This window comes from Chiloscyllium punctatum, chromosome 36 (assembly GCF_047496795.1).
Source record: "Chiloscyllium punctatum isolate Juve2018m chromosome 36, sChiPun1.3, whole genome shotgun sequence".
Lineage (NCBI taxonomy): Eukaryota > Metazoa > Chordata > Chondrichthyes > Orectolobiformes > Hemiscylliidae > Chiloscyllium > Chiloscyllium punctatum.
The window spans coordinates 35,994,654-36,005,198 of NC_092774.1; the positions used below are offsets into that span (position 1 = coordinate 35,994,654).

General features: G+C 47.0%; 1 non-coding gene across 1 annotated transcript; it reads right to left on the minus strand.

Annotated features, from left to right (window-relative positions):
- Window positions 1-9,332: 9,332 nt before the first annotated feature.
- Window positions 9,333-9,406, minus strand: trnas-acu (transfer RNA serine (anticodon ACU)). Its single transcript has one exon. It is a non-coding gene; the product is annotated as a tRNA-Ser (tRNA).
- Window positions 9,407-10,545: the final 1,139 nt, after the last annotated feature.

Consider the following 10,545-nt stretch of genomic DNA (forward strand, 5'->3'; position numbering starts at 1 on the left):
CTGATACATAATATCCGTTCAGTATCCACGCCCCCCCCAACCCCCACCCGATGTACAACAGCTCCACACAAAGGCCACCTTGCTGATCTTTGAGGGGCCCTATTCTCTCCCTTGCTATCCTTTTGTCCTTACCGTATTTATAAAAACCCTTTGGGTTTTCCTTAACTCTATTTGCCAAAGCTATCTCATGTCCCCTTTTTGCCCTCATGATTTCCCTCTTAAGTATGCTCGTACTGCCTTTATACTCTAAGGATTCACTCGATCTCTCTGTCGATACCTGACGTATGCATTCTTCTTTATCTTTCCCAAAATCTCAAATTCTCTAGCCATCCAGCATTCCCTACAACTACCAGCCTTTCCTTTCACCCTAACAGGAATATACTGTGTCTGGACTCTTCTTATCTCATATTTGAAGGCTTCCCTTTTTCCAGCAGTCCTTTAACCTGCGAACATCTGCCCCCAATCAGGTTTTGAAAGATCTTGCCTCATACCTGCGTCTTCCTCCAATTTAGAACTTCAACCTTTAGATCTGATATATTATTTTGAATCACGATTGTAATGTTAATAGAATTATGGTTGCCGGCCCTTAGCTTTTGCACCCTCGCCAGTATGTACATCCTGATTGTGAATTAGAAAATTTCCTTGTACACACTTAACAAATTTCTGTATTTGGCGGATAAGTAAATGTGCAGGAGTTATACCTTGGGTCAACTCTTCCTTCATTCCCATCAACCCTAACCCCATTCCCACCCAATGGCACATTACCTTGCAACTGCTGAATGTGTGACACCAGCCCATTTACCTGCTCCCTCACTATCCAAGGGCCCAACATTACTTTCCAAGTGAAGCAGCACTTTACCTGCTCTTCCCACAACCCAATCTACTGCATTTGTTGCTCACAATGTGGTCTCACCTTCATTGGGGGAAACGAAGCATAAACTGGGTGACTGCTGCACAGAACATCTACGTTCTGCCCGCAAAAAGACCCTGAGCTTCCAGTTGCCTGCCAATTCCACACCCCACACTGTTCCCGCGCCAACATCTCTGTCTCAGCTTTGCTGTAGTGTTCCAGCCATGCCCTGGGCCGTGAGTTTGTGACGCAACGGTCGTGCGTCTGACTCCAGATTAGGAAATTATGTGTTCAAATCCCATCAAGCTCCCGATAACCAACGTCTTCCACTGCAAATCAAGAAATGAGTACGTTCACTCCGGATATCTGTTGAGCCAAGTCTTCTTTCTGGAAACTTTCGATCACACGTGAAGCTTTGCCGTCAGTTTGATTTGTGAACACTGTGTCAGGGAGGTGGAGTGCCCATTGTTTGGGGAAATGCTCAGCTCCCCCAGTTCATCACGGGATTTGAACACAGCCACCTCTCTCTGGGCAGCTGCCTCGTTTAGTTGGTGACAGCGCGGTGTGAACAACATAATACCAACGCTTTAACAACATAATCCAGAGACTCCCAGCTTTATGTTTCTATCGATCAGGAGAGGGACAGCGAGTTCAGATAGAAATGTTTCCCACCAACAGCAAATCCTTTCCTCTCACTGGACACAGTTAAAATTATCGTTATTCAACAGAAGGAGCGGAAACTACAGTCTGACGGCCTCTCTCCACATTAACGGTGAGCCTGAATTTTATAAACGGTGTCAGTAAAATCCAATGGCGGACACTGATTTGGTTCAATCGATTTTTTTGCCAAGTGTAATTCACCGAGAGGATGCTGCTGTGTGAAACAGCGTGGGGAATTAATGCAGGGCCTCCTGCGCATGGAACACACCGCAACTGATGTGTTTCACCTTCGCCAGTTTATTCCTATCTCGGAGAAGAGAGGTTTGATGATTCGGATCATAGTAGCCCGACAGAGAACAGAAGAGCACTAAGACCTTCACAAGCTTGTCACCACAGCTGGGTCATCGTGGCCCGTGTATCAGTATGGGATAGTAATCTGCATCTACTGACTGGAAGCACAGCAAATCGGAGTGCTGGTGGGACTATCACACAGGAGAAAACGGCTTCGACCTATCAACTGGAGTGGCTCCCAATGCGCAACTCCGCTCACCTCAACTGAATAACTGTAAACAAATTACTCCGTGATTCGAAGGGATACTCGGTTTTGAATCTGCATTGTCTCATGTACCTTCGAGAATGATGTCAAAACACCTTCATTGCTGTGATGGAGTATCCTGTTGGGCAGAATATATCCGTTGTCATATTTCCGACGTTCTGTTTGTCCAAATCCGATTTCACTCAGAATCACGAAATGTGTGACAGCGCAGACTGAGGCCATGCAGCCCACCTGAGCTCTGCTGGCTCAACACAATATGTAAATAAGTGTCTCATTGTGTCGCCTTCTCCCTGTAAATCTGCACATTGTTACATTGAACATGCCCACCGAATTCCCTTTTGTGTCCATAGAATCTGCCTCTTTGTCACTGTCAGACAGCGACTTACTGAAACCACTCCCTGTGCGAAAACGGTCTTCCTAATGTCACTTTTACTTATTTTCCTGATGACTTTAAATCTCTACCAAATCGTTCTTGATCCTTTCAGGCCTGGGAGCATTTTCACTGCATTATTTCCTCTGTCTAAAACCCTCATGACGTGGAAAACTTCAATCAGACCAGCTTTCAGCCCTCTCTTCACCAAAGAGAGCTGCCCCAAACTTTCCAATCTCCCTTCATTGCTGACATTCCTCAGGACGGTACCATTCACTTTAACCTGCTCAGCGCCGTCTGCAATCACTTCACTTCCCCGCTTCCTGAAGTATCACCCTCAGAATTGAGCGTAATACAGGTGGAGGATTCATTCAGACTCGGATTGCGCGGGCGAAAAATCTGCAATACTTGTTCTCACTTTGTACAAGTGATTCCCTTCGCCGTGTTCACTGCAATGGCAGCTCTGCACCGTCCCTAATTCAAGCAGTCCGATCTTATTTAACGAAGCGGCTTTATTGAGAAAATTCGTTGGGCATTTTTGCTAAGGTCAATTTAAGGAATAATGGTTCGCCTGGAATTGGAACCCGGGAACTCTCACACGGCTACATATGCACGAAGACCCAAAGCTAGAATCATACCCCACACTAACGAGCCACCAGCCATGGGTGCAGCCACCTCTTGAAGCAGCTGAGACTTGCTCAGTACGAAATTCATTGTACATTGCTCCCAGAAACACAAGCAGCGAAGAGTTTCAAGAACATCTGCTTCTCAATCTGTCTCCCTGCTCCCAGGACGCTGGTGTTTGTCCCGTACCCAGGGACCGGGCTCTCTCCACTGGTGGATAATTGAACCATTTTGTTTCTACTTACAAACTGCGTTGGTGGAAGGCAGAGCCCATTCACTCTTCTGCTCTCTCTCACTATTACGTGAGGCAGGATAAGTCAGTTACGATCATGCGGAGGAAATGGGCAACTTTGAACTTGATCCAAAGGTCCTGTTAACGGAGAGACAGAAAGATGCTGTGCTGTCGGGACAGAGAGAAATGGACAGGAGACTCTGCCCTCAGGTAAATTGATATGAGTGCATTTTTGTGCAGCCTGCTTGGTGTTCAGAATTTGTCTTGACGCAGCAATCCTGCAAAAAGTCTTTTATTACACGGACGTTGGCTTCTTTACTGCAGGAAAGGGACTAAAACAGCAAATCACGAGTTTCAACTTCACCGGTTCATTGCCATCTGAGAGAAGAGGTTTCACACGAGATCAGGACACACCGGCAGAGAACAGGACTAGACAACTCAGAGCTCCACAAGGGTGCCAGCGCAATTGTGTAAATTTGACTTGTGTATCGATTTGATATATTGAGCTCAGATACCCGAAGTTTTAGGAAGCAAATGACATGGCAAGGAAAAGAACAATGCGCTGTTATAGAAATTTAGACACTCAGGTAGTCGTTTGAAAAGCAAGATGCTGAACAAAAGAAAGTCGCTCAACGAGACTCGAAACAATAGCAGAGAATGGCTTCGACCTCTGGGGTATGGGCCCAGCACGCTCCCGCTGCGCCACTCTGCTCCCACGTACAGACTGCTGCTCCACAGGTCCCTTCAGGTTTTCGTCTGGCGCGTGGCATGCACGTTCGAGACTGATGTCAGAGATCTCCACTGCTGTCGTGTAATATGGTGTTGCGCAGACGTATGGAGGCTGTGTAAATATAAACTGTTTTCTAAATTCCCACATTCTGTTGATCGAACTGTCATTTCACTCTGAATCACAACATGTGTCACAGCGTAGACGGAGTCCATGCGGCCCACCTTCGCTCTGCTGGTTCTACACCGCAAGTAAACGCGTGTCTCAATTCGTATCATTCTCTTCCCTTTTCCATGTCAATCTGCGCATCTGAACATGACCACAAGCATTGCCCTCCTCAACAGAGAACAGGAGAAAACCACGCCGACCTCCACGAATGTGTCACCTCAACTGTGCACACTGGGCCAGTATATCAATGTGAAATATTCATGCTGAGTTTTTTGGGAAGCAGATGATAAGGCGAGGTGCAGAACAGAGCGCCCTTAGACTGGTAAGCTGCGAAAGACGACATTACGTGAATAGGAGAGAATAGGACATGGCGGATTTCAGGCCCGAAAGTCATGGAACTCGATATTGAAGAACGGGGGGCTGTCGGTCTTCAAGTGGAAAATGAGGCGTTGTTCTTCAATCTGGAGCTGAGCTTTGCATGTCTGAGACAGAGTTGTTGGCCAGGGAACAGGGTGGCGTGTTAAAGTAGCGGGCAACCAGAAGCTCAGAGCCTTTTTTGCGGGCAGAATTGAGATGATCTGCAAAACAGTCACCCAGGTTATGCTTCATGCTACTTTGGGAAAACCACACTGTGAGCACCGAATGCAGTAGACTGGGTTGTGGCAAATGTGCAGGAAACGTGCTGCTTTACCTGGCGGGTATGTTCGAGCCCTGTGATATTCAGGAGGGAGCAGGTAAATGGGCAGGTGTTACACATTCGGCAGGTGAAGCGGAAAGTACCTTGGGACAATGGGAGGTGGGTGTGGAGTGTTGCGAGTGAAGGAAGAGTGGACCCGAGGTGTCACCCTGCCCACTTACCTCCTCTCATATATAAATCCGTGAAGTTGAAAGAACATTCCATACAATGATTCAGTACCACGTGACTCACGAACTAATTTGTATTCATGTTCCGGGGCCAGCATCATTATTGTGTCACAGCAGCTGCAGGCCATCACCGGGGGCTCGCCCTATGACGTCACGGTACGGTTGGACGCCGCCGGGACAGTTTATCAAACTGTCCTGTGGGTCAGGGCAACCCTGCATCGGGAAGCACTGAGATGGTCAACCACGACCAGTTAACATGGGGAACACATCTCCACATTCCGCAGCCTCGAGGCAAACTTCCCGTTGTTCTACCTAAAGTTCAAGAGCCCTCAGACCGAAATTCCCCAGGTACGTTTGGAAGAATTTTTGCCACGTGTTCGCAAAATATATCTGTGAGCAATTTGCTAAAGTTTGAATTTTGCGAGTGTTGAAATTTTGTGCTTTTAAGCGAAATCGCAGTTCGAAAAAACAGAATGTGGGAATTGAGACAGAGTTCATACTTGCACGACGGCGATATGTCTGCGGGTGCATGATGGGAGCATCACCCAGAAGGGAAACCATCTCTCCTATTCACTCAATGTCCTCTTTAGCAGCTTTCCCGTATAACGGCGCACTGTTCTGCACCTCGCCTTCTCATCTGCTTCCCAAAACACTTCGACATAAATATTTCACATTGATACACAGGCCCAATGTGCACAGTTGAGATGACACACTCGTGGAGGTCTGCGTAGTCTTCTCCTGTTCTCTGTTGAGGAGGGCAATGCTTGTCACTGGTCACTCAAGTGTCAGAGAGAAGTTTCGAAACAAAAAGGTTTAATTTTCTGCCAGTACAGAGGGCTCGGATCCTGAAGACGGGACAAACGGCAGCAGAGAGACAGAATGAGAAGCAACTGTTCTGGAAATCGTTTGCATGACCCCATTAAAAGCAGGCAACTTCGAAGGCAAGGAAGAGCAGCGAGCACACCGCCCCTGGGTGAGCTCGAACCACCAACCTTTCGCATAACAACCGAACGCGCTGACCAATTGCGCCACACAAACAGGCGCAAACTGGTCTCCCCGCCAGGAATTACAATTGTCGTCTATCTGATTTACTTATCCAGAATCAAGCCTGGGAAATGTGTTGTGGAGATACCGGGGACAGTCTGCAGACACATCCATGTCACGAGGAACTAGCTTTCTTACTCCGGGGCCGGCGCCCTTCCAGCCTTTCAGTGTTTTGCCTGTTCCCGAGTTCTCTCATTGGCTCGCAGGGGAGAAGGGGTTTGAATTCCTGATGTGCAGGAACGACAATTCTTTCAATGTCTCAGATCAGTTCATGTGCCGAGAACATCAGAGTCATCCACCCGGCCTCTTCAATAAGGGGACGGTGTCTGGACTGTCTCTGCTCAGTCGGACAGGTCATCTTTCATTCTCCTCTAAATCCGCTTCCCAAAGTGTTTCTAAAGGTTCACAAAGCTGGAGACTGGGATTTCTGTTTTGCTTCATGAACATTTGAACATTTTTCCATTTCCTAACTGACAATATTTTGCCAAATTCTCTTCCCTTGCATCATGTCCAGGGATGAGGAATTTCCATTCTGGGGAGACATTCCCAAGGTGGAGAATGTTCGCTTTGGAGCAAAGAAGGATAACTGGAGATTTCCTGGGGCTGTTGGTCATGATGGGAGAAGAAGCGGTGGGAATGGGCAGATTAATGATCAGAAGAACCAATTGCCACTGACCAGAGTCAGTTACCTGAGGACAGGGATTGAAGTTCTTGAATGAAAAGCAGCACTTGTGCGTAATAAACACAGAGAATACTGCAGAAAGCCAACAGGTCGAGCAGCATCTGTGGAAAGGGAAACAGAGCTGACGTTGTGAGTCTGGTACGTTGTTTGTTCAGAACCCGAGTTTCCTGCATGGCAATCAATTCCCAGACATGAGGAAACGGGTCTTTATTGAGACGGGTTTTGTGAAGTTTGAGCAATAATGCAACCAACAGGAAGTCATTTAAAATCGCCAGCGAAGAAAGCATAGTCAGCAGGTTACCACCCTGGGCGGGGAGCCCCAAATGATCTCTACGCCAACACCTTAAGTGTTCGGCCACAACTACACGCCCAAAGTTGTGCTCTAAACTTTCTCATGGAATAGTTCTAACGGGAAAGGTGAGTGTTGGGATTGTCCTGTCCGCACCATAGCCCCAACGTTTCCTGTTCCCCTGGATTTGATCAGGACAGAGGAGGCTGATGGGAGATCGAATTGAACTACACACCTTGATGAGAGATAGAGCGGGTGGGAAGGATCCATTCCCATGCGTAGAGAGATTAATAATCAGGGCCGAAAATAAGGAGCCACTTCAAGAAATTTGGGTTTCATTCAGCAAAGCTAATGTAGAACTGTTCATAGAAAATTGTGATGAAAGTCTCTCGAGTTATTTTGATGAGAAGCGTTGATGATGCGAATACAATCGATAGGATGAACGTAGATTGGTAAATGTATTTGGTGACAGTTCTGTTCTAGCCCTGTGAGCGAAACCTGGATCTGAAGGAGTAGAAGGGACATGAACAACATCGATCTGAAATTGGACACGTGACAAGAAACAGAGCCATCATTAACAGTTGGCTTTTGAACTGGAGAAAGTTTCTCGTGAAATGAGCTTGAGGCTTGAGGTATGCAAGGCCCAGATAATTTAGGTAAAACACAGAAACGCTATCCTCATTAGCAGACAGTGAAAGGATCACAAGACACAAATTAAACACTTTCGACAAGTGATACAGGGGACTGGGAAGATAAGTATTATAAACTGTGAACAGCAAAGTTCTGGAGCACAACACTTACATTCAAAGACCGAAAACATCCAGGTCCTGATTAATCAGATTGCATTGTGGTGCTTTTTTTGCAAAACATCCACTTGCGATGTCCTACAAAAGAGTGACAAAACCCATCCCTGTCAGCCCAGGATAGAAAATCCGAAGGGATGAACGTTTGCTGATTTTCTGAAGATTCACAGAGCTTAGACTGGGTTTTGTGATTGTTTCTTTTCCACTCCCAGGAGCCGCAGTGGTTGAGGCGTTGAGTTGGGGAGAATAAAATGTGCCCGTGAGCAGCATGTGGGGCTATTTCAGCTTCCCCTCATATGACTGCGCTGTGAGTTTACTCAGATGTTCTCAGGGACATTTACTGACGCGAGACAGTGAAAGGATTCTCATTCCCGAAGATCGGGAATTCAAACCGTATGCCGGCTTCAGGACAATGAGAAAGTTTAATTGGGGTGTGTGAAGAAGCTTTGAGCTGCATTTCAAACAGGTAGGTGGAGTCAGATGCATCATCCATTGCGCCCCGGGCCTGTGCGTATCTCACGCCACCATGCTGCAGAGTTCTGACGTTATCACGGACATGCTCAGCAATGGGAACATTCACAATGTGAACAACAAAAGATAATCACCGTCACTGATTCCCTTCCACAGGCCCAACTTTGTGAAGCAGTATCTTTCACTGGCAAAGGAAACTCCCTTGTCCTCAGGTGCCTGCTTCATTTCGATCACGATTTCAAGCTCCTCACTGTTCTAGTCTCATTTCCAAACACTTTGCTCATAGCCTCCAAAGAAGCTCTGCGGGTATCTGTTTGCTCCACCCGAACAGGCAGTGGGTTGCAGATTCCCACCAGTCCCAATTTGAGTGAAATAGTTTTCCCCCTCCACTTATTTGAATTTTAAAGAAGAAGCCGGGGAGCAAGCTCCCTTTCTTTTCGACGACATTTCTCATTTTGTACTCGGAAGGGTTCACACCTGCGTGGGGAAACCGCAATGGATTTCAAGTCCATCGCATTAACCACTCGGCCCACGAATACAGAACCACACTGACAGCTTGACTTCCCAGGTCTGTCTGCCTGTGGAGCTGAGAAAGAGTGAATTATCGCAGAGTTTGTTTGAATCCAATCACTTCACAGTGATTCAAAAGGGTTAAATATCTGCACATGATGTTTGCAGATATTTAGGTGTTTCACCCCAAAAGATGAAATGAACTTTCAGTTAGAAATTGCAGGAGGAACTCAGCAGGTCAGGCAACATCTGTGGAAAGAGAATCAGAGGCAAAATTTCAAAATTGTGTTTTCTCCGACAGGTACTGTCAAACCTGCCGAGTTTCTCTTTTGGTCTGGTCTTCTCAGCAGACGCAGTCCCTTCCGTTAAACATTAATTCAATTCAGAAACCCCTTTGTGGAGAAGATTTCCGTTTGGGCAAGATTTTCCTGACCCCATTAAAAGCGCACAGGTTCGAAGCCAAAGAAAGGCAGCAAACGCACTGCCTCTGGGTGGGCTCAAACCACCAACCTTTCGGTTAGTAGCCGAATGCGCTGACCAATGGCGCCACAGAGACAATCGTAGTTATTGGCTGCAGCATTGTCGTCTATCTGTTTTACTTTTCCATAATCAAGCCTGGGAGATCTCTTGTGGAGATACCGGGGACAGTCTGCAGACACATCCATGTCACGAGGAACTGGCTTTCTTACTCCGGGGCCGGCGCCATTCCAGCCTTTCAGTGTTTTGCCTGTTCCCGAGTTCTCTCATTGGCTCGCAGGGGAGAAGGGGTTTGAATTCCTGATGTGCAGGAACGACAATTCTTTCAATGTCTCAGATCAGTTCATGTGCCGAGAACATCAGAGTCAACCTCCCGGCCTCTTCAACAAGGGGACGGTGTCTGGACTGTCTCTGCTCAATCGGACCGGTCATCTTTCATTCTCCTCTAAATCCGCTTCCCAAAGTGTTTCTAAAGGTTCACAAAGCTGGATACTGGGATTTCTGTTTTGCTTCATGAACATTTGCACATTTTTTCCATTTCCTAACTGACAATATTTTGCCAAATTCTCTTCCCTTGCCTCATGTCCAGGGATGAGGAATTTCCATTCTGGGGAGACATTCCCAAGGTGGAGAATGTTCGCTTTGGAGCAAAGAAGGATAACTGGAGATTTCCTGGGGCTGTTGGTCATGATGGGAGAAGAAGCGGTGGGAATGGGCAGATTAATGATCAGAAGAACCAATTGCCACTGACCAGAGTCAGTTACCTGAGGACAGGGATTGAAGTTCTTGAATGAAAAGCAGCACTTGTGCCTAATAAACACAGAGAATACTGCAGAAAGCCAACAGGTCGAGCAGCATCTGTGGAAAGGGAAACAGAGCTGACGTTGTGAGTCTGATACGTTGTTTGTTCAGAACCCGAGTTTCCTGCATGGCAATCAATTCCCAGACATGAGGAAACGGGTCTTTATTGAGACGGGTTTTGTGAAGTTTGAGCAATAATGCAACCAACAGGAAGTCATTTAAAATCGCCAGCGAAGAAAGCATAGCCAGCAGGTTACCACCCTGGGCGGCGAGCCCCAAATGATCTCTACGCCAACACCTTAAGTGTTTGGCCACAACTACACGCCCAAAGTTGTGGTCTAAAATTTCTCATGGAATTGTTCTAACAGGAAATGTGAGTACTGGGCTTGTCTCTGTTCGCGCCACAGCCCCAACCCT